Source organism: Lithobates pipiens, unplaced genomic scaffold, assembly GCF_037356315.1.
Source record: "Lithobates pipiens isolate NorthernLeopardFrog02 unplaced genomic scaffold, aLitPip1_a1.2 Scaffold_30, whole genome shotgun sequence".
In the NCBI taxonomy this organism is placed as follows: domain Eukaryota; kingdom Metazoa; phylum Chordata; class Amphibia; order Anura; family Ranidae; genus Lithobates; species Lithobates pipiens.
This window is the reverse complement of record NW_027507791.1, coordinates 70,765,035-70,785,815: the sequence shown is the minus strand read 5'-3', so window position 1 is coordinate 70,785,815 and position 20,781 is coordinate 70,765,035. Positions and strand designations below refer to the sequence as shown.

The following is a 20,781-nucleotide window of genomic DNA, read 5'->3' as shown; positions in this document are numbered from 1 at the left end:
GAGCTCAGTTGCTCAGATCCCCTGCCATAATCCACCATGCCTCAACAGTGGTAGGCTTAGAGATAAGCTACCATTATCATTCGCCTTAACAATAAGTTAGTCCTGTGGATTGATTAGAAGGTGCCGTGTAGAGATTACAACCAGTGGCGACTGTATTTTTTTTTGGGGGGGGGGGGGGAACTACCCTCCCCTTGCCTGCTCTAGGTGGGTCAGTCAGGTCACCCGAACCTTCACCCAGGTCGGTCAGCCGTCTACAGGCGATGGGCTGTGGCTCGTGGGTCCTCTGCTCCTCTTCTGCATCACAGCACCTTCCGTCGTGCCTCTCCTCCCTCCTCCTAGTCGTCCAATAGAATCATCTGTCCTTTCAGCCAATCGGGTCCAGATTGGCTAGGAGGAGGATCAGCGACGATAGCGAATGTTTATTCGCCATCGTCACACAACTGGGTTGGCTCGGAACGCAGTGCTCTGCGCCCCAACCTTTTTTGAAGCACACCCCTCCCACTCCATTGGAATCCATGGTTTGGGGCCAGACACATGGATAGACGGGGTAGTGCCTGTGAGCCCCTAAATGGATGGGTCTACCGCTGCTTAGAACATATTGAGAACTCCAATGGTCAGGATGCAGCGTGCGCCCCCCCCCCCCCCCCAAGGCCTCTAGCCAACTACAGAGAACTTAAAGTGGAAGTAAACTCCCCTATTTTCAGCCAAGGAAGCTGCCATCTTTGCCTCTGTTTAATCTTCAACTGCTATGGTGCTGCACGTGTGATTTGTTATGACACAAGTTAGCATTCCCGGCATGCCTTTTTTTTTTTTTTAACTGTTTAACCACTTGCCGCCCGCCCTAAAGGCAATTGACGGTGGCAAAGAGGTTGCATAATCCTGATCGGACGTGATATGACGTGATCAGGATTATGAGCCAATGCGCGCACTCGGGGGCGCGCATCGCGGCGATCGTTGTTGCGGGGTGTCAGTCTGACACCCGGCAACTACGATCTCGGTAAAGAGTCTCCGACGGAGACTCTTTACCACGTGATCAGCCATGTCCAATCACGGCTGATCACAGTGTAAATAGGAAGAGTCGGTGATCGGCTTTTCCTCACTCGTGTCTGTCAGACGCAAGTAGAGGAGAGCCGATCGGCTGCTCCTCTGACAGGGGGGGGGGGGGTCTGTGCTGATCGATTATCAGCACAGCCCCCCCGAGGATGCCCACACTGGACCATCAGGGACGCCACCAGACCACCAGGGATGCCCAGCAAAAGGTAATCCTCCCTAGATCACCAGGGATGCGAGTCAGTGCCACAATGGATACCAATCAGTGCCCACAATGGATGCCAATCAGTGCCCACAATGGATGCCAATCAGTGCCCACAATGGGCATCACTGATTGGCATGCATTATTGTTTGGCACTGATTGGCATCCATTAGTACAGTATAACAATACAATGCCGCCTATGAGTGCCCACCTGTGCCGCCTATCAGTGCCCATCCGTGCCGCCTATCAGTGCCCACACATGCCCATCTGTGCCACCCATCCATGCCAATCTGTGCCAGCTATCAGTGCCAATCCGTGCCAGCTATCAGTGCCACCCATCAGTGCCAACTATCAGTGTCCATCAATGCCACCTCATCAGTGCCACATCATTGGTGCCCATCAGTGCCACCTTATCAGTGCCCATCAGTGAAGGAGAAACTGACTTATTTACAAAGTTTTGAAACTGAAACAAAAAAAAAAAAAGTTGTTTCTTTTTTATTTGTAGCGCAAAAAATAAAAACCGTAGAGGTGATCAAATACCACCAAAAGAAAGCTCTATTTGTGGGAAAAAAAATGATAAAAATTTCATTTGGGTACCATGTAGCATGACCCCGCAATTGTCATTCAAAGTGCGACAGCGCTGAAAGCTCAAAATTGGTCTGGGCAGGAAGGTGTTTAAGTGCCCGGTATTGAAGTGGTTAAATCGATGGGTTTACTTCCACTTTAACCTTACAGTGCCTCAAAGTTCCCATAGTGTTCCCCAAACCTACCATAGTTGCCCCATCCTGCTGAAGAGCCTCAAGCTCTACATAGTGCTCCAACCTCCAGAATTTCCCCTTGTGCCCCCCAACCTCCCCAGACCCCTACAGAAACCAAATTTCCTACCAGGGTGACTAAGCCAGCTGTAGAGTCCCCCAGCCTACTCCCTAACCCACATCGCATAGCTCCCAACTGTCCCCGATTTGGAGGGACTGTCCCTCATTTTGGTCTCATCTATATAGTTGTGTATAAAATTCACTTTTTATCTTTCAAAAAGTATTTCCCGGTGCTAAACCTTTTATCCAATTTCTAAATTGCTGCATTTGTACATTTTAAAAGCCAATATAAAGAAATAGTATTGGGGAAAAAATAAAAAAAAATAAAGCACTTGTGGATTTGATTTACCTTTTTTTGGTTAATTCACCTTTATGGGGGGTGTGGCAGGGGGCGTGCCCTATGCCTACATACGTTTGTTAGTAGGTGTCCCTCATTCCCATCTCAAAATGTTGGTGGGTATGCACATCGACCCACAGTGACACCCAGCCCCTTCCAGCATTTCAATACATTTTGCATTCCCATACTTTTGTTGTGTATGCATAAACTATTTGTTACTGTTGAGGCAAAATAACGTACTGTGCCCTTGTCTCAAAAAAGTCAAGGACCACTGGTTTAGGAATCAATGTGTCATCCTACTGAACGTCAGCTACAATTCACTGGAAAATCTGACAAAATGCAGAACGCGCAGAATCCACGGCGCATGGCTACAGAGAAAATTTGAATATGACAATCAGAGCAGTGGAAGTTAGCCGCAGATGTTTTGCATTGATAAACACTGTAATGAGTCATCATAGGATGGCTGCTGAGCCTGAGGGGAAGGCGAGGCCCTGACTGCTCCCTTGGATACTATTGCCAAACCATAGTGAGTGGGAATTTAAAAAGGAATGCCACACCCTCACAACAACAAAACTTGTTGGAGTCCATGCTCATTGCTGAGAAAAATCCCTTAACTATTTCAATACTCTTTTCTATAGGTTTGTCTGTATTCAGAGTCTGTGTCTTGCTGGCCATAGGCTGGTACAATTTCTGACGATTCAGGGAAACCAGATGAAATTCTAACAATTGGTGGCCCTGCCAGCTCGACAAAAGTTGACAAATTCAAAAGGAGCCAGACTGAAAATTGTTGGCCGAACAGCACCCGTCCTGCAGCCACCGTTTAGGTATTCTGATAGCCAGAGCTAGCAGCCATCAGAATACAATAGCCCAGCTAGCAGCCATCATATTTTAATTCTAGTTAGAGTGGGGAAAATTAGCATTTTTGTTTGGTTGGCGTTGTCTCCAGGTCAGGGTGAGGGTAAAATCTAAAGTCACAGTTTTCATTGGATTGGGAGTTGAGGGCAATTGGGGGACACTTCTTCTGAAGCAAACTATCAAAGGCATGGTTCCTCCTTAATAAAAAGGAAGATGTCCATTAACTTTCTGATAGGTCTCCAGAATAGGAAGTGAAGGAGTGTGTAAGTAAGGACACTGACTGGAATAAAAAAAAAAAAACGAAAAGAGGTGCCAACACTTCCCAATCGCCCCAAATATATCCAGAACTGAAAAAAATAAATAAAAATAAAATGTTTGGCTGTAGCAACTCTTTAAAATCGACATATTTGTGAATATGATTAGTAGCTCTTTTACATAAACCTGTTTTATTATTGGTCCTTCTTGTGCATATGACTAAAATAGTGGTCAAATAAAGAAGAAAGAACTGGGTATGTACCTAGTGCTTATATGACAGATCTCGTGGTACTAAACATCAGGAGTAGACACACTGCATAGGAATCCAAAGTAGTAAAAAAACACACCTCACCAGATATGTGCTACAGCAGATATGTCCTCACCAGATATGTCCTACATTGAACCAAGTGCAGGTGTTCCAGTGCATTTTTTTCTGCATCAAAACCGCATAGAAAATAGGTTATATGGTTTTCAATGGCATAGTTCACACTAGTCCTTGCAGTTCCAGAAAATTAAAAAAAATTAAATAAAGGAAACTAGAACATGCAGCATTTTTCCTGCACTGGAACGCTGTAAAAAGCATCAAACACTCACGAGAACGTACCTAAAAAGGCACCAAAAATGCACTGAAACACCCCTGTTCTTATTTAAGGTTAAGAAAAAAAAAAAAGGGAGGGGGAGGGAATGCACTGGACTGCATCAAAAACACGCATGCAAAAAAGCATCTGGAGCACAACTAAACTGGCCCTTAATCTACAGGGATCGGTTAGAGTGGAACCAAAACTACATCAGAGAACCGAAAGGCTTGTTAGCAAAATTTAAGGAAAACTGGTACCAGTGATGGGTACATGATAAAAATACAGCATTTGGTAGAGCAAAAACAAAATTGAAGAAATGCAACATTTAATGGGGGTGGTGGTGGCAGTGGGAGAATCAATTTAGGGATCCCCCTCCTTCACCTATATTATCAGTGTCCTTCAAGATCCATTGCTGCCAGGTCAAGCAATACCTGAAGCACCAGGTGATGGACCTAATACCAAAACTCATGTAGTACCCAATCAGGGATCAAGATGTTTTGCAAAAGGCACCATGTTCCAGTATGCCTCAGTTTACCATCTGGTTTTGCAAAGAAGAAGAAAAAAAAAAAAAAAAAAAAAAAAAAAATCGGTAGTTCATGCAGCAATAGGACCAATTAGGTTACAACCATTCAGAAAGTTCTCTGGGCGATTCTAAACCACGCTACGGAAAATCCCTTTTGTTCATTGTTCTACAGGCACTCACATAGCATATTGTGTCAACATTAGTCATATGCGTAACTGGTTGTTCTTCCGTGCAATTATGTTTTGAGAATTAAAGCAGACCTATCAAGTATGTACTGTATGAATGCATGCCTGGCAGTGCACAAAATACTTTGAAACTATACTGTGTATATGTTTTAATAAAAACTATCTCTTATTAAATATCCATGCTAGAGTTCCAGCGAGAAGACTGTGCCTTAACCAGTAATTGTAAATATTCCTTCTCAGATATATCCAAGATGATCCATGTTCAGTTTATCACCACCATCATTTTAATGCAATACTAACCACCAAAGGCCACAATTAACATTTATGGGGTTTGTATTGAATGTAGCGTTCTTTTCAGTGTACTTTGCTTGGGTTCAATGTTACCTTCTGGTTTTATCTTCGCCTGTACCAATGATGTTACTGTATTGTTGTTTTCATTTCTTCTAAAAAAATGTTTTTAAATATATTATAATTACTTGAAAAACAGTAAGGCTGGCCATACACTTTTTTGTTCAGCCTCTGCGGAGCCTAGTGAAATAATTGTAGCGGATTCCTTCATCCACATTAAACAGCATGGATGGCTGAATTTCCCATGCCGGCTATTTTCTGACAGTTAGCTCCAGCAGCTTTCAGAATACCCAAAATATACCTGCATCTGATTTTATTGGGAATAATTTTTCACCAGGCTCCTTCAACAAAAGTGGTTTGTACAGCTGACTTTTGTCAAGCTAGGTGGTGCCAGCAGAATTTGTCCAGAACTCAAGCCATTTATGGCAGACTTAAGTCTGCAGCCTGGCCATCCCAAGTGACAGCAAAGGTCAAACAACTCTTCTCTAGCCTGACTTGTTCACAATTATGGGAGGACATACCATTTGTACAGACTGTATAGCTATGTATAGCTGTCTTCCAATAGCACCTCTACTCCAATGACATCCAGATCTCTCTCTCCACTCCTCAACTCACCCCCTCGATCTCCTCACGGATCTCAAACTTACTGAATGATATATTCGTATGGATGTCACACCAGTTTCTCAAACTCAGTCTTTCTAAAACTGAGTTTGTAATATTTCCTCCCCCCAATTACTTCACCATTAAGATCAACAGCACAACCATTGGTCCCTCTACACATGCCAGGGTGCTGGGTATAATCCTTGACTCTGACCTCTCCTTCAGCCCCCACATCCAATCACTGGCTAAATCCTGCCGCCTTAACCTCCGCAACATCTCCAGATTTCCACCCTTCTTGATTAAATGGCACCACAAAGCAACTTATTCACTCCTTAATCATTTCCCTCCTTGACTACTGCAACTCTCCTTAATGGCCTACCCTTATGCACGCTATAGCCCCCTTCAGTCTATTATGAATGCTGCTGCTAGACTAATACACCTCACTAATCGATCTGTAACTGCTGCCCCTTTCTGCCAACCCCTTCACTGGCTTCCCCTACCCCACCGTATAAAATTCAAAATGCTAACACCACAACATCGCATCCATCTATATTATCTGCAGATAATCACCCAAATTGTCCCCTCCACTCCTCCCAGGACCTCCTGCTCTCTAGCTCCCTTGTTACCTCCTCTCATTCTCACCTTCAGGACTTCTCTAGAGCATCTCCCATCCTCTGGATATACCGGGGCAGGGAATTCCAATCAGTTCCTAACCTGTCCACCTTTAGGAGATCCCTGAAAGCTCACTTATTCAGGGAAGCCTATACTACACCCACCTAACAACTGTGCCTGAGCCACCCCCCCCCCCTATCAAATCATTCCCTGCATCCATTACCTTTTGTACCACCACCCCCTGTCCCCCCTCTACTTTTAAAGGGCTGAGTAAACTGTTGGCGCTATATAAAAATGGTGAATAACAACAACAATAATAATAAGTAGGACCCTATGGGCTTTGGAGGCCAAAGTCAAGCAGGTGCATGGTATCCCTCCTACTGTCACACTTAGTTATTGCTAAATTATAAATCAGGTGAGCTGGTAGAGGCTGCTTCATGATACCCTAACCATTCCCACAGTTTTTAAATGTGGGCATCTCTTTTACTCAATGCCCGACTGGCACAGAGACATACAGAATGGAAGAAAAAGAAGAAAAAGAAGAAAAAGAAGAAAAAACAAGAAGTTTATAATAGGAGTCCAGGTAATGCGATTCCGAATGGTGAACAAGAAACCTTCTGAGCAATCTTCCACCAGCGGGTGTGCACTTCCTTTTGACTGAGGCTATGTTTCCACTATTGCGTTCCCAAAGTCGCGCAATTTTTACCGCAATTTTTTGCCGTGACTTTAAGCAATGTCTGTGTATCCTTGAGGTCTATGGACCTCAAGTCAAATTAAAGTGGGACCAGAGTAGTGCAGGGAATGCTTTGAAGTCGCTGCATCTTGAAGTCACACAGATGTGAACGGTACTCATTGGAAATCATCGTACCGACTTGTCATGTGACTTTTCAGTTTCAAATCGCATGAAAAGTCACACTAGTGGAAACTTAACCTGAAAGCAGGTTATATATCTCTCTCTCTCGTTATACACACGCTGAATAAGTGTTTGCAGTAGTCGTTTGCAATAACTAAATGTGGCTTTGCATAGTGGCGTCTTGCTGACTATGCCTGTCACTGTGTACAATGTACTGCAAGCAAAACATGGTTATGCAAACTGTACAAATGGAAATCTTTAGACTAGTTCTACCACTTATAACAAAAATAAGTGTACTTACAACCAACAGTATCAGTGATTTCAGAGCCCCCCCCCCCCCAAATCAATTGCAGCCTCACTTTGCCCAAACACAGCCACTTGTGCCCACTGACCCCCCCCCTCACGGCTCTGACAGGCCCCCCCCCCCCGCAGGTGGTTTGGCACATACTGCCAGTCCTGAGTCCACCAGAGCAGCCGTGACGGCGGGGATGTCTGTCCTTGTGTCTCTTCTGTGCCACCTCTTCCTGGCGACCTGCCTCCCTGATTGGCATGGAGGAACATTAGCGAAAATTCATTCACTATCGTCACACAATTGGGTGGGATCAGGGCACACTCTCTGCACTCTGAGTCCACTCTATTTTGAAGCATATTAGAGCCCCTGGCTCTAATCAGGTGCTTCAAAAATGTACCACTCCCTCCTGCCATAGGAATCCATGCGTCCAGCATCCTGAAAGGGGCCAGGCACATGGATGGGGGGGGGGGGGGGGCGCGACGCCCATGAGCCCACAATGCATGGGCCACCCCTGGCTTAAAGCCAAACACCAGCCCAACTTTTTGTGGAGAAAACTTCAAATTTCCATGGAGGTTTTTATTTCCATGTGTGACCCTATTTAGAGGAATGCTCTTTTTTTGTCCCCGAGATGCCTGTACAAGAAAGCAGTAATACGTGCGTCCTTGGAACATAGTCATGGTATTAGGCTTTAATCAACTTGGGCTTACATTTTGGATTATCTTGGTCATGGTACAAATTTCTCCATTGGCAAAAGTTTCGTAAGCGTTTGATGACCACACCTAGTATGGGTTATGTTAAAATGTTGAAAGCTTGTCTCAGGGATAGAGGAACAATGACTCATATTTATTACGAATGTCATGTGGTGAAGGAATTATGGTATATAATATTTGAAATATACAAAATGGTGTCTGGAAATGAGATGCAACCAAGCATAAAGGTCGATACTGTCTATAATACTTGGATCACTGAAATCTATAAAGACGGATATTCTTCACCATATGATAAATGCAGCCAGGACAATAATAATGGAGAAAAATAAACTCGTCCGACAATAGTGGAATGAATATGTGAAATTAACAAAATACAACATATGGGGGAGCAGATTAGGAGAGAGGGTACTGAAAAGAACCAAAAGCCCATAATATGGCACCAATGGGAAACGTTTCTTACGTCAATAAAAATGATACAATTTCTATGAAAGGGAACAGAACACCCCGTAGAGATGGGGGGAGACCCTCCACCCCCCCCCCCTTTTTGTGATATGTATGAGTTCTTGATCGTGATGAATGGAATATGGACATTGTAAAGGAATATAAGTCAGATGGATAAGTACAGAACTGGATACTAGAAATCATTGCGGAATGTTGACATCCTATGGCAAGGATGAAAAGAGAGGGGGGAAGAGAGGGGGGAAGAGAGGGGGGAAGAGAGGGGGGAAGAGAGGGGGGAAGAGAGGGGGGAAGAGAGGGGGGAAGAGAGGGGGGAAGAGAGGGGGGAAGAGAAGACGTTTGCCTCATAATTGGAACATCAGATAAGAAATTTCCTGGGGGGGAATCAGAAGACAACCCAGAGCGTGATGCAAATGGAAAATTTTCACCATGGTGTACCCCAAACCTGGATAAAAAAGTCACACAAACACTACCTAGGTGGGCTGCCACCAAACTTGCTGCCCGATTGGAAGAGGCTTGCAATAAAATAATGACTAAGGAGACTGGAAAAAAAAATTACCATTAAACTGCATAAACAAGGAGTACAAACCCCATAGACACAACAGGAGAACTGCCTGTTCTGACTGCTAGAGACATTACCCAAAGGGAATAAATTAGAGGCATTTGAAAGGGTTTGCCAATGCAACTGGTAACTGAATCTCCAGGGTATGCAAGCACATGGGTGTTGCCACTTGTTCTCAATTAAGGAAGGTCTGTATAATAATTTAGTCAGTAAAAGTGACTTATAGAGCCCCAAATTTTTAATTGACTTTAATCGAGTTCAGTTTCTTATATAGCGCTGTCAATTTACGCAGCGCTTTATATATACATTGTACATTTACATCAGTCCTTACCCTCAAGGAGCTTACAACCTAAGGGCCATAACACACATTCATACATATACTAAGGCTAATTTAGACAGGATGCGATTAACCTACCATGTGGTAAACTTAGTTCCACATCAACACAGGTATCTCAAAGTCTGCCTGCATACTAAAGGCCTGTACACACGGTCGGACTTTTTGACAACAAACATGCAAATTAGCTGTTTTGGAGCAACATCCTACTGTGTGTACGCTCCATCGGACAAACTTTTTCTGTTTTCATCTGACTTTTGTTGGCTGTGCGAAGGGACAAACTTTCTGGCAACAAAAGTCCGATGGAGCAAAGTCCGACCGTGTGTACGCAAAAGCATCGGACTTTTGTACAAGGTACAAACACGCATGCTTAGAACCAATGCAAAAGATCAGACTACAATACAGAAGTTGACCAAAGGTGGTGCTGGAGTCATTGAACGTCCTCTTTTGAAGTGGCGTCAGTACGTTGTGAGGTCACTACGTTCGTGTTTGTTGTCAAAAAGTCCGACCGTGTGTATGCAATACAAACTTGTGGACCACGCCCTTTGTACAAAAGTCCACGGAAAAGTTTGTACAAAGTCCGACCGTGTGTATGAGGCTTTAGAAACCTTTACGGCCCCCATGGATTACTCAATTTCCTGCTTAATTGGCCATCATTTGAGTCATGGGTGTCTCTGCAAGAACCACCTGGTTAAACAAAAGGCGATTTAAAAACCGATTCAGAAAGGTGGTAAATAGGATGCATTCACTTTTCAGCTACTTCTCTTGTGGGCTGAATGACCTACGCCCAGCCTTTACTCTCACTATCAGAGTCGCTGATAGGGCAGTACAGCCAGTCCTGCTGTACCAGGCCCGGTCCCTTCAGCTTAACAGAGGGGCCCATCTAACTTTACAGTTCATTTATGCAAAAGCCAATAAAATTATACCCCCACTCCTATTTGCTTAGGAGGATATACAATTGCATTTTCCTGGGCTCCATCAGGTCAGAGCAGCCCACATGGTGTGAGCAGACGAGAGACCATTTGTTAATTTTCAGGGCTCATGTACATTCAAATGCCCCCCCACATCTTGCTGTGCTTCTCATTTAGTCCTGGCCAGCTGCTGCAGCCCACTGCCTTCCCTGGTGGAGATCTCTGTTCAGTTCCTATCCTCAGGTGGCGAGTGACTGATGTGAAGCAGCAGGAGACTGACTGTGTGGCTGCACACAGGGATGAATATCTGCATAGAATCCTCTTAGCGACCTTTCCATTATGATAACACACAGAGCCATAATAGAGCTTCTGCCGACTGTTCTGCCTGTCAGTGTGTTACCTGGCTGTTGGGTGCTGACTATTAACGTAACCACTTCAGCCCCGGAGGATTTTACCTCCTTCCTGACCAGAGCACTTTTTGCGATTCGGCACTTGCTTTAACTGACAATTGCGTGGTCGTGTGATGTTGTACCAAAACAAAATTGATGTCCTTTTTTTACCCCACAAATAGAGCTTTCTTTTGGTGGTATTTGATCCCCACACAATATTTTTTACTATAATAAATATCCCCCCCAAAAAAAAAAAAAAAAATTAATAAAAAATGTTCTCCTCAGTTTAGGCCGATATGTATTCTTCTACATATTTTTGGTAATTTATAGCGGCTAGTTTTATGGCATTTTTTATTCCCATTAGTAATAGCGGCAATCTGCAATTTTTTTTTGGAACTGCGACATTATGGTTGACATGGCGAACATTTCTGACACTATTTTGGGACTACTGTCATTTATACAGCGATCGATGCTATAAAAAAAAAAAAAAAAATGCATTGATTACTGTCTAAATGAAACTGGCAGTGAAGGGAATAACCACTAGGGGGCAGTGAAGGGGCCAAGTGCATCCTTGGGAGCTATTCTAACCGTGAGGGGACTGGACTGCAACAGGACAGTGATCACAACTCTCTAGGCAGAATGGGGAAATGGTTTGTTTACAAAAGCATCTCCCCGTTCTTCTCCGTGACAGTCGCGGGAACCTGGTGGATATAGAGTCCATGGGTCACGGAGACCATGGCAGGCACGCGCCCGCGATGCCGCTTCCTAAAGGGGACGTACCTGTACGCCCTTTTGCCGATGTACATCGGCATGCGCTGGTTAGCAAGCGGTTAACAAAGTCAGCCCCCAACAGCCATGTGACCCCTGTAATAGCGACATGATAGAGCACCTGCTGCCTGTGTGTCACATCATAATTTGTTATGCTGTGTTTTACCACAATGCTGATGATAATATCCTACTGTGCTGTGTGTTATCATAAAGGCCCCTTCCACATGGGGCAGAATCCACTTGCTCAGGGTGGCGATCTGTCTGCTGATCGCCCGCTGAGCAGACACAGCCCACTCTGCTCTATGGGCGGTCAGATGATGACGACAACAAACCAGCTGTCCATTTACACCTGACCATCCAGATAGAGGAGAACGGATCCCTTTTTTTAGCTGATCAGATTGGACATAGGCGGCTGTAAACGGACACAAAAGTCTGTTTGTTATCTGCCGCTCCATAGAAGTGAATGGAGGACCTGATAACAGGCTGGAGAAATATAAATATAACTTGAACACCAACCTGCACCTGCTAAGTAGCACTAACAATTCCATGGAGTTTCATCCAGCTGTGCATGGGGGAAATCAAATTAATTTTTCTACCTCTCTAGTGGGCAGAATGACCTACATTTGAGCCATCTATGCCCAAACTTTAGTCTCACTATCAGGTTCACTGATAGGTCAGTACAGCCAGTCCTACTGTACTGGGCCCGGCCCCTTCAGGTTAACAGGGGAAACACTTTTCCTTGAGACCCTTTGTTTCAAGGCAGGGCCAGAAGAGGTCCAGGGTTGGGGTCGAGGGCAGAGTTGAAGGGTGCCTCGTCAGGTAGGCTATATGGGGCCCCATGATTTCTAACAGCGGCCCTGCTCACTATGCAAAAACAGAATGTCTATTCATAATGCTGCAGGGTGAAATGACGACAATTCAATCCTGCCTTGCATTAGGTCTCTCCCAATAAGTTTTTTGTGTAAACACTGAGCGTAGGAGAGGCTATAGAACATATACTTGTGTGTACAAGCCCAAGCTCTTCATATTGCTTTACCAAAGGAATAGTTGTGCCCAATGATTGTAGACGAAAATCTACTAAATCCTTTTATACTAGTCAATGAAATCACAATACTATAATGTGCTCATCATTAACAAGCCAATCTAGCAATAAAAACATAGCCAAACAACTGATTTACTAAAGACTTTGCAAATCATTCCAAAAAAAAAAAAAAAAAAAAAAAAAAAAAAAAAAGGAGAAGAACACACACCACTATAACTATTTCATGTGAAAAGCAACTGCACATGATTGAGTATTCACAGTGAATTAGCTTTTCACGTCACTGGATAAATTAAGTGAATATTCACAAAAATTGCAAGGGAAGAGTCTCAACTGTTTTAGTAACTTCGCCTGAGGACCTCAGCATAAAGATTATATCTGGTCTGACTTCCCCTTCATGCCGAAAGATCACAAGTCATGACTTGTACTGTCTGCTAGCATAAAATAACAGTGTCATTTAATTCCAGAGTGCTTTTAATATCATTTTTATTGAAAACAAACTTGCCAAAAGGTGGCCACATTGAAGGAAGAAATTTTAAGAGACTAACTTTTCTGTCAAAATTTCGTCAGGTTATTCATAAAAAAAAGTTGGTGATGTTTAATATTTTGGGCAACTGTACCACTTTTTCAAATCTATATAATTCTTTGCAGTAAGGATATACCAAGTTTTCATTGAGATTCATGTCCCCATTGGGGAGATTGCACGCCACTTACTGGTGACAACAGGAAAAAGTGAGATCTTCCTTTGGAGAGGTTTTTCCTTATTTCGCGTCTTAGTGACCACACAGGATGGGAGGTAAACTCTCCCTAAAGGCTTCAGAAACAGCAGTAAACACCTGACAGCGTTGCAACTTTACCCATTCCATCCAAAACGAAAAAAATAAAATTGGATGGAGGAACTCTTTAATCTCCTAATATGCTGTGAACAGTAGAATACAAGTTAAAATTGTTGTAAATCCTTAGATATACCCAGTAAGGTAACTAGCCTCATGTGATTCATAGAGATTAAAGTGGTTGTAAACCCTGTTACACCACTTGTACCTACAGGTAATCCTATAATAAGGCGTACCTGTAGGTACTGTATATATCTCCTAAACCTGCAGTTTAGGAGGTATTTACCATATACGCTTGTGCCAACATCAGCACATACGCACTAAAGAAACGGCTCAAATGTGCTGTTTCTGATGGGCCTGTGGCGTGACCAGCGGCTCCCGTGCGCATGTATGGGAGTGACATCATTGTGGCTTTGCCCAATCACAGCACCGAAGCCGGCGAATCCAGAAATAACTCCAGAAGACATGTCGCCGGTTACAGCGGTGTACAGGGACCGCAAAGGCTTCAATCCAAGTTATGCAATGCATACTCGCTCATTATGCCCTTGTCTTGCAGGAGTTTTTTTTTTTTTGTTTTTTTTTTTTTTTGTTTTTTTAACCATGGGTCTACAACCACCTTAAGCAAAATGTTCCAACATAAGCTGTACCTGTGTAGAATTTATACAGCTTGTCTGAGCTTTCAGAAAGCAGGGAGCTGAAATTACACTCTGCAGAGTTCATTGAGAGTGGATTGGAGGGAAGGGACACATCCCTCTTCACACTTCGCACAGGAACAGAGCTGAGGCTGTAAATCAGAGGCTGTGCACTGGAGCTCCCTCACCCCTTTTTTTAAATAAAAAAAAAAAAAAAAAAATCATCATCTCTGGTGTCAGGAAAACCTGTCAGAAGTGACTCATGGAGAAATAACACTTATGCTGTGTACACACAGCCAGACTTTGACAGCAAAGGTCCGACGGAACAAATCTAAACGTGTGGGCTTCATCAGACCTTTGCTGTCGAAAAATCAGACAGACTTTAGATTTAGAACATGTTTCAAATCTTTCCAATGGACTCGAGTCCGGTCGAAATATCCGTTCGTCTGTATTCTAGTCCGACGGATGAAAACCGACGCTAGGGCAGCTATTGGCTACTGGCTATGAACTTCCTTATTCTAGTCCGGTTGTACGTCATCACGTTCAAATCCGTCAGACTTTGACGTGATTGTGTGTGGCCAAGTCTGTTAGTTCGGGACGACTGTCGGGAAGACCGGTCGTGTGTACATGGCATTAGTGCATTGGATTGAGACAAGTACACACTAGAGAGGGATATGCTTTGTTTATATTTCATGTCTGAGGTCTACAACCACTTTAATGTATAAAAATTAGTCACAAACAGGTTGTCAAACCATGCTTCCTTTGATCTAATTTAGAATCATATCTTTGTTTCTGATGAAAATGTGCACACTTATCTGGTATATTTGTACTGTCTTATACCTTCCACCTGAATACGAAGTTCTCACTTCTGGCATAGTTGGGATGCCCCAATTAGAATATGCCACTGCACAGTTAACAGCCCTCTATTTCTCCAGCAGAATAGATCAAAAGTGCACTAAAGTGCTTCTTCTGGGCCGATACAGAATAAAAAAAAAAAAAAAAATCTTCCCCCTATGAAGAGCGCATCTGTGGAAATTCCTTTACCTGCTGCCAACAGCATCCAATTCCCTGAATGGCACAGCCAGCCTGTACAGAGCTATGCTGGGAGAACGTATCCCAGGGGAATACATTCCATTAGCCCACTGAAGTATGAAGTAAATTCAAACATCCAGGGGCCCATTCAGATGGACGATTAGCTTATCCACAACAAGAATCTGCAGAGGAAAAACTTCAGCCCTATGGACACTGTGTGAGATCAGCCATGCTCAGATTTAAACCAATTGACTGCCAAGCGGCGCCATGCTTGGAAAAAAGCTGTCTGCACCCAGGCCCAGTCAAAGCCCCAAATTACATGTAACTGGATGAACCGTTCCATGCAATTAGTGGCCCTGAATGCAGATCTGGGTTAGTGGCCGTTATACAAATCTGGAGCAAACATGCAAATCAGGAAAGGTGAAGTAAATTCAGAAAGCCTTAAATTGGTATGAAAGCCTTAGTGCCAGTTCACACAGGGGCAACCAGACTTACAGCACGACTTTAGCACAACTTTGAGCAATGTATAACGTGACTTAAAGTTGCCTAAAAGACAGGAGACTTTGACTGAGGCCAGTCACAGAATAATCAGCTCTGTGGGAGTTGCCTGGATAAACATGGGGAGTACCTGGGTAAATTCTTGTTTTATTTTTTCTGTAAAATTGCTTCAATATAGAGGGAGATACGACTTGGAGGGGACTTCCATTGAAATCTATGGGTACAAGTCGCCTTGAAGTAGTACAGGAACCTTTTCTGAAGTCGGAGCGACTTATGTAGTGTACATTAGGATGGCTCTCGTTCACGCCTATGGGATTTCTTATGTCCAGTGACTTGGGGCGACTTGAGGATTTACAAGTCAGATCCCAAGTCGCTGTAGTGTGAACCGACACTTAAGGTTTTTCACCTTCAAGTGATACTAAATGAAATTTTTTTTTAAATTAAAAAACAACAAAAATGTTATACTTACCCGCACTGTGTTTAAGTATACACAGAGCAGCCCTGATCATCCTCCTTCCTGGGTACCTCTCTGGCACTCCTGGCCCCTCCCTCCTGCTGAGTACCCACACAGCAAGCAGCTTGCTATGGGGGCCATTCAGACACGGAGCTATGGTTCGGCCCTTATTGACAGTAGAGGGAGCCAATGGCGCCCTGCTGCTGTCTGAGCCAATGAGTCTCTCGTGCAACATCACTGGATCAAGATGGTAAGCATTATACTTAAGTATTAGGGGGTGCCTTGGGCGGCTGCTGCACACTGCCACATAGGTGGCACTGATAGGCAAAGGTAGGTGGCACAGATGAGGCAGCCGCTGCCCTCTGTGTGAGGGACCGTTGTCCTGACAGAAGCTGGCGATCTGCTCCCACCCCATGCTGACAGCGATTACCAATCTTCTATTTACATCAGGTGATCAGCTGTCATTGGCTAACAGCTGATCACGTGGTAAGAGGCCAGGATCGGCCCCTTACTCTGATCAGCCGAGTCTCAGACTCGGTGATCACAGAGCATGCCGTGTGCAGCCTGCAGATGACCTTCCGGCAATTAGGGCCCGCGCTGTAGCCATCTTTTGGCTATAGCGCAGGCAGAATGTAGTTAAGCCTAGTACACAATCAGAATATCATACAAAAAATAAAAAATAAATAAAAAATAATACCACTTTCTAAGTTATCATATGATAATCTGATCATTAGTACACAGCTTTTGTTTGAAATTTGCCAAAGGGACAAACACGAACATTTCAGGTACGACACCAGGCTGTATGATTTTCGTTTAATCAGTCGTTTTCTTCCAAAAATACAATACAAATCCATTACATCACTACCAAAAATTTTATACTTTAGTAGCTTATTTGTTTTCAATATGAGACCAGCATGAAAAAAAAAAAAAAAAAACACCCCCACACACACACACAACATCATTCGTCTGATAATCTAATCAAGTGAACTAGGCTTAAGAGTCTTTTCAGACTGGCAAATAGCTTCTCGAGTGCAAAAATCTGCTGCAGAGAAACTTCAGCCCCATGCACACTTTATGAGAGAGCAGCTATGGCCAGATTTGTAACCTGTACGGACTAATAACTGCTACTTCCATTTTATAGGCAACTACCCATCTGAGAGGTTACACGTGATTAGAGTTTCTAGCTGGCCTTGGACGCACACCATTTACACCCAAGGGTCGGAGTTACTGGCCACATACGAACTGGCACAGCTGTTCATCAGTTAGCACACATCCATGGCACAGATTGTTGCTGCGTCACAAGGCAACGGTTAACTGCCAGAGCGGCACAGCCTGTATGCCAATCAAAATCAGTGGTTCTCAAATCCTGTCCTCAGGGCCCACTAACAGGCCAGGTTTGCAAGATAACTGAAATACATCACAGGTGATATCATTTGCTTGCAGTATTCTAGTCTGCATCTCCCCAAGGTAATACTTAAAATCTGTCCAGTTAGTGGGTCCTGAGGACAGGAGTTGAGAACCACTGATCTAAATGATCCTCATCCGCATGCTGGTTCTGGTTGCGGATTCAAAATATTATAGTAAAACAGTCAGCAACTAGGTAACTAGCATCAGCAGTTAGCATCAGCAGTTAGCTTCCACCCCCCCCTAACGCATCTTCCTGCAAAAAGGCTCCTTTTCAGATATGTGCAAGTATTAGAAGTTTTTGTATTTTAGGTTTTTGGGCCCTTTAAAAAAAAAAAAGTCAGCCTGTTTAAAAATAGTTCAAGCATCACATTTTAAGGAAACGCAGCCAAATACGCTGTTGGTGGAAAATGTGAGTTAAAAGAAGATCTGTAACGTTAAGTTCTGCAAAGATAGCGACATTGTGAATACTCACAGTTGGATGAAAGCTGGGTGCGCAGGCAGCTGAAACCAGACTTGGGTAAAGAAGAAATGTGGCAGCAGCACGGATATAAAAGCTGCTTTTGACTGCAGGCACTGGATTGCACACGCCTAGTTTTGCCCCACCTATTAAAACCTGACCAACAACCCAGCCTACTGAAAAAAAAAAAAAAAAAACAGTTGCTAATACTAAAAACAATTCCTTTTACATTCTTTTCAGGGGAGGATTCTCGGATTTAGAAAATTGGAAATGTTATTGCCAGAAGATACATGTTAGCGCATTCCCAATTATGCATGTGAAACGGATTCAAGAACCAGTTCCCAAAATCCTCTAATGCAAGGTTTCCATAAGCAGCCCTCGAAGAATGCTAGCAGCCACAGGTCATGTTTTCTAGATTTCTTTAGGCTACATTCACGCCAGTCTCCTGTGTTTGGTTTATATAAAAACGCAGGGGAAATTATCTTTGAAGTAGAAATAAATGTTATGCTTCCCGCATTCTCCTGTGTTTCAATGTACTTGCGTTTACATACATTCAAATAAGCATTTTCAACATTTGTTTCTGTTTTATGCATTTTATTACGCTAGGAAAGTTATTCTAATGAAATGGAAGATAACAGACCCCCCCTACAGTATCCCAATGGGACAGTTTTATTAACAATGTTCTCCCCCCTATACATTTTCACCTACCAGGGCTGCAATTGCCCTTAAAAGTTCCATAAAATCTGTAATTCTCGGATTAAGGTTCATGACTTCACAATTTGATGCTCCCCCACTGTCCTTGATTCACCCTCCCCCTACCTATCCCCTCTACTCCCCTCCTATTTCCTCCCCCCCCCACCCCCACCAACATCTCACTTTATTATCCTTACTTCCCTAATTGCCTTAAGTCCCTACTAATATAAATAGAATGCTATGCTTCTCTACTTATTGTATTAAGGAATACTTAATAGGTTAGTTCCTGGTGTAGGCTTATGAGATATCCTCTGACTGGAATCTGCATGGGGCCATTAGGTTCCTTCCTCTCCTGCCTACTGTCAGAAACCATGAAACAGACTGAGACAGAAGTACAATCAAATCACACTTGTTTATTAATAAAAATAAAAGGTAAATAGAAAAAAGCGTAGTCAAGCATAGCCAGAGTCCTGTAGCCAGTTCGGGTAGTCAGCCAGTCCAAAGTTCATTAACCAGATCGGGTAACCAGCCAGGCCAGAACTCAGGGATCCAAGGAGAGCAACCGCAAGCAGGATAAGAAGCCAGGTGGGATGTCAGCAAGCCAGTTTTGAAACAAACAGACGGAGATGGTTCCCTGTGATGTGATCAACGTGAAGGCAAATGGAAAAGTGAGCAGGAAGGCTTTAAATAGGCAGGTCAGACGAGCATCATCGGGAACAGCTGGTAACTGTGGAAAGAGAAGAGAGCTGGCAATTAGCCGACAGCTGAGCGGCCAGCCCAGAGGAGGAAGGGCTTAGCCAGCCCTGACACCTACCTCTCCTATCTCTTTGAGAGATCCCCCGACCTAGTACTTGTTCGGTTGTGGCTGCTCACGAGGAGCAAGGTCTTGCAGGCCTTTTTTGCTAGGTGGACTTGAGTGTATTTACATGAACTTTTTTGGGTCACTTATTTGTGTTTTGTTTTTGCGCACCACACCACAGGATCAAAAGAAGGAAGAAGAAAAAAAAAATCACGATGACACGCATTATGGCAATGCACAACATTGCACTATATAAGTGTGCTGCAGTGTGTTGCCAAGTATTGTCAATTGCTCCTGTAGCACTGACCCCCGAAGGAGCTGCTGGTTTTATTGGGCTTACCGTTACCTTCTTGACCTCGTCTCCATCTAGGGTTTCCCATGGTAGATGGCCCAAAGAAATGTAGAAACTGACACTGAATCTTCTTTTGGGTTATTTATTTGAAGTAGAAACAGAATCTCTCAGTTTAGGGTAGAGGGTTAGGTGGAACTTAAGGTACTTTGGACTGCCAAACATGGAAAGTCTTTTATAGAAGAAATCCAGAGAATAACCATTTCACAACCCCCGGATAGACCTCCTCTCACTAGGCCTAGCAGTCGGTAGAGTGTTGAGTAAAGTAAAGTCTCTGCCACAGACTTGAGCGTAGAATACTTGAGAAAAAGTCTCTGCCACAGACTTGAGCGTAACTGAGGGACATAGACAAATTTATAGAGCTATCATACGGTACCAGTATCTCTCAGCCGGTCTGGCGATACCGTATGAGTGTAGATCCATGAACTGTCCTTCAACTGAGCCTCCAGGCTCCTTCAGAGAAGCCATCCTTGCGCATAGCCTTCTCCTGAAGAGTCCTCCCCTGGATGCTTCTCCAGTTGCTGGGCCTCTCCTTAGATGAGATGGCACTGGACCACCCTTGAATCTCCAGGCCCCGATATCCATTAAGGCCTGTCCCTGCAATTGCTTCGCCTCGGGCTATCCAGCCCCGAGACTTGGAAATGCATGGAACTGCACCCCAGGCTAAGAGGACCATTGGGGCTGGTCAGGCGTACCAGAACCAAACAGACAGAAAAATCTTCTGGCACGGAACCCCGTAGCACATGATGTCCGTACCTTAAATACCACCTCCCAGAATGCACAGCAGGAAAACGCTCCCACTGGGATGGTTCCGAGAGAAACGTGGCAATCAAAGCACCCAGCTAAACTGCGTTCCCACACTTGCCGGTGACACCTGCGGCCAAGGAGAATCCAGTGCAACCCAGTTGGACTGGTACTAAAATCATAATTTTAGTAAACTTAGCCCTAAA

General features: G+C 44.0%; 1 protein-coding gene across 2 annotated transcripts in view; it reads right to left on the bottom strand.

The window, feature by feature from the left end:
* The window catches only part of LGALS3 (galectin 3), a 34,859-nt gene extending 16,710 nt beyond the window's left edge, over positions 1-18,149 (bottom strand). For both annotated transcript variants that reach the window (XM_077464409.1, XM_077464410.1), the window contains exon 1: positions 18,006-18,149. The gene's annotated coding sequence lies outside the window, so the exon portion shown is untranslated. The remainder of the gene's footprint in view (positions 1-18,005) is intronic.
* Between the last annotated feature and the right edge of the window lie 2,632 nt (positions 18,150-20,781).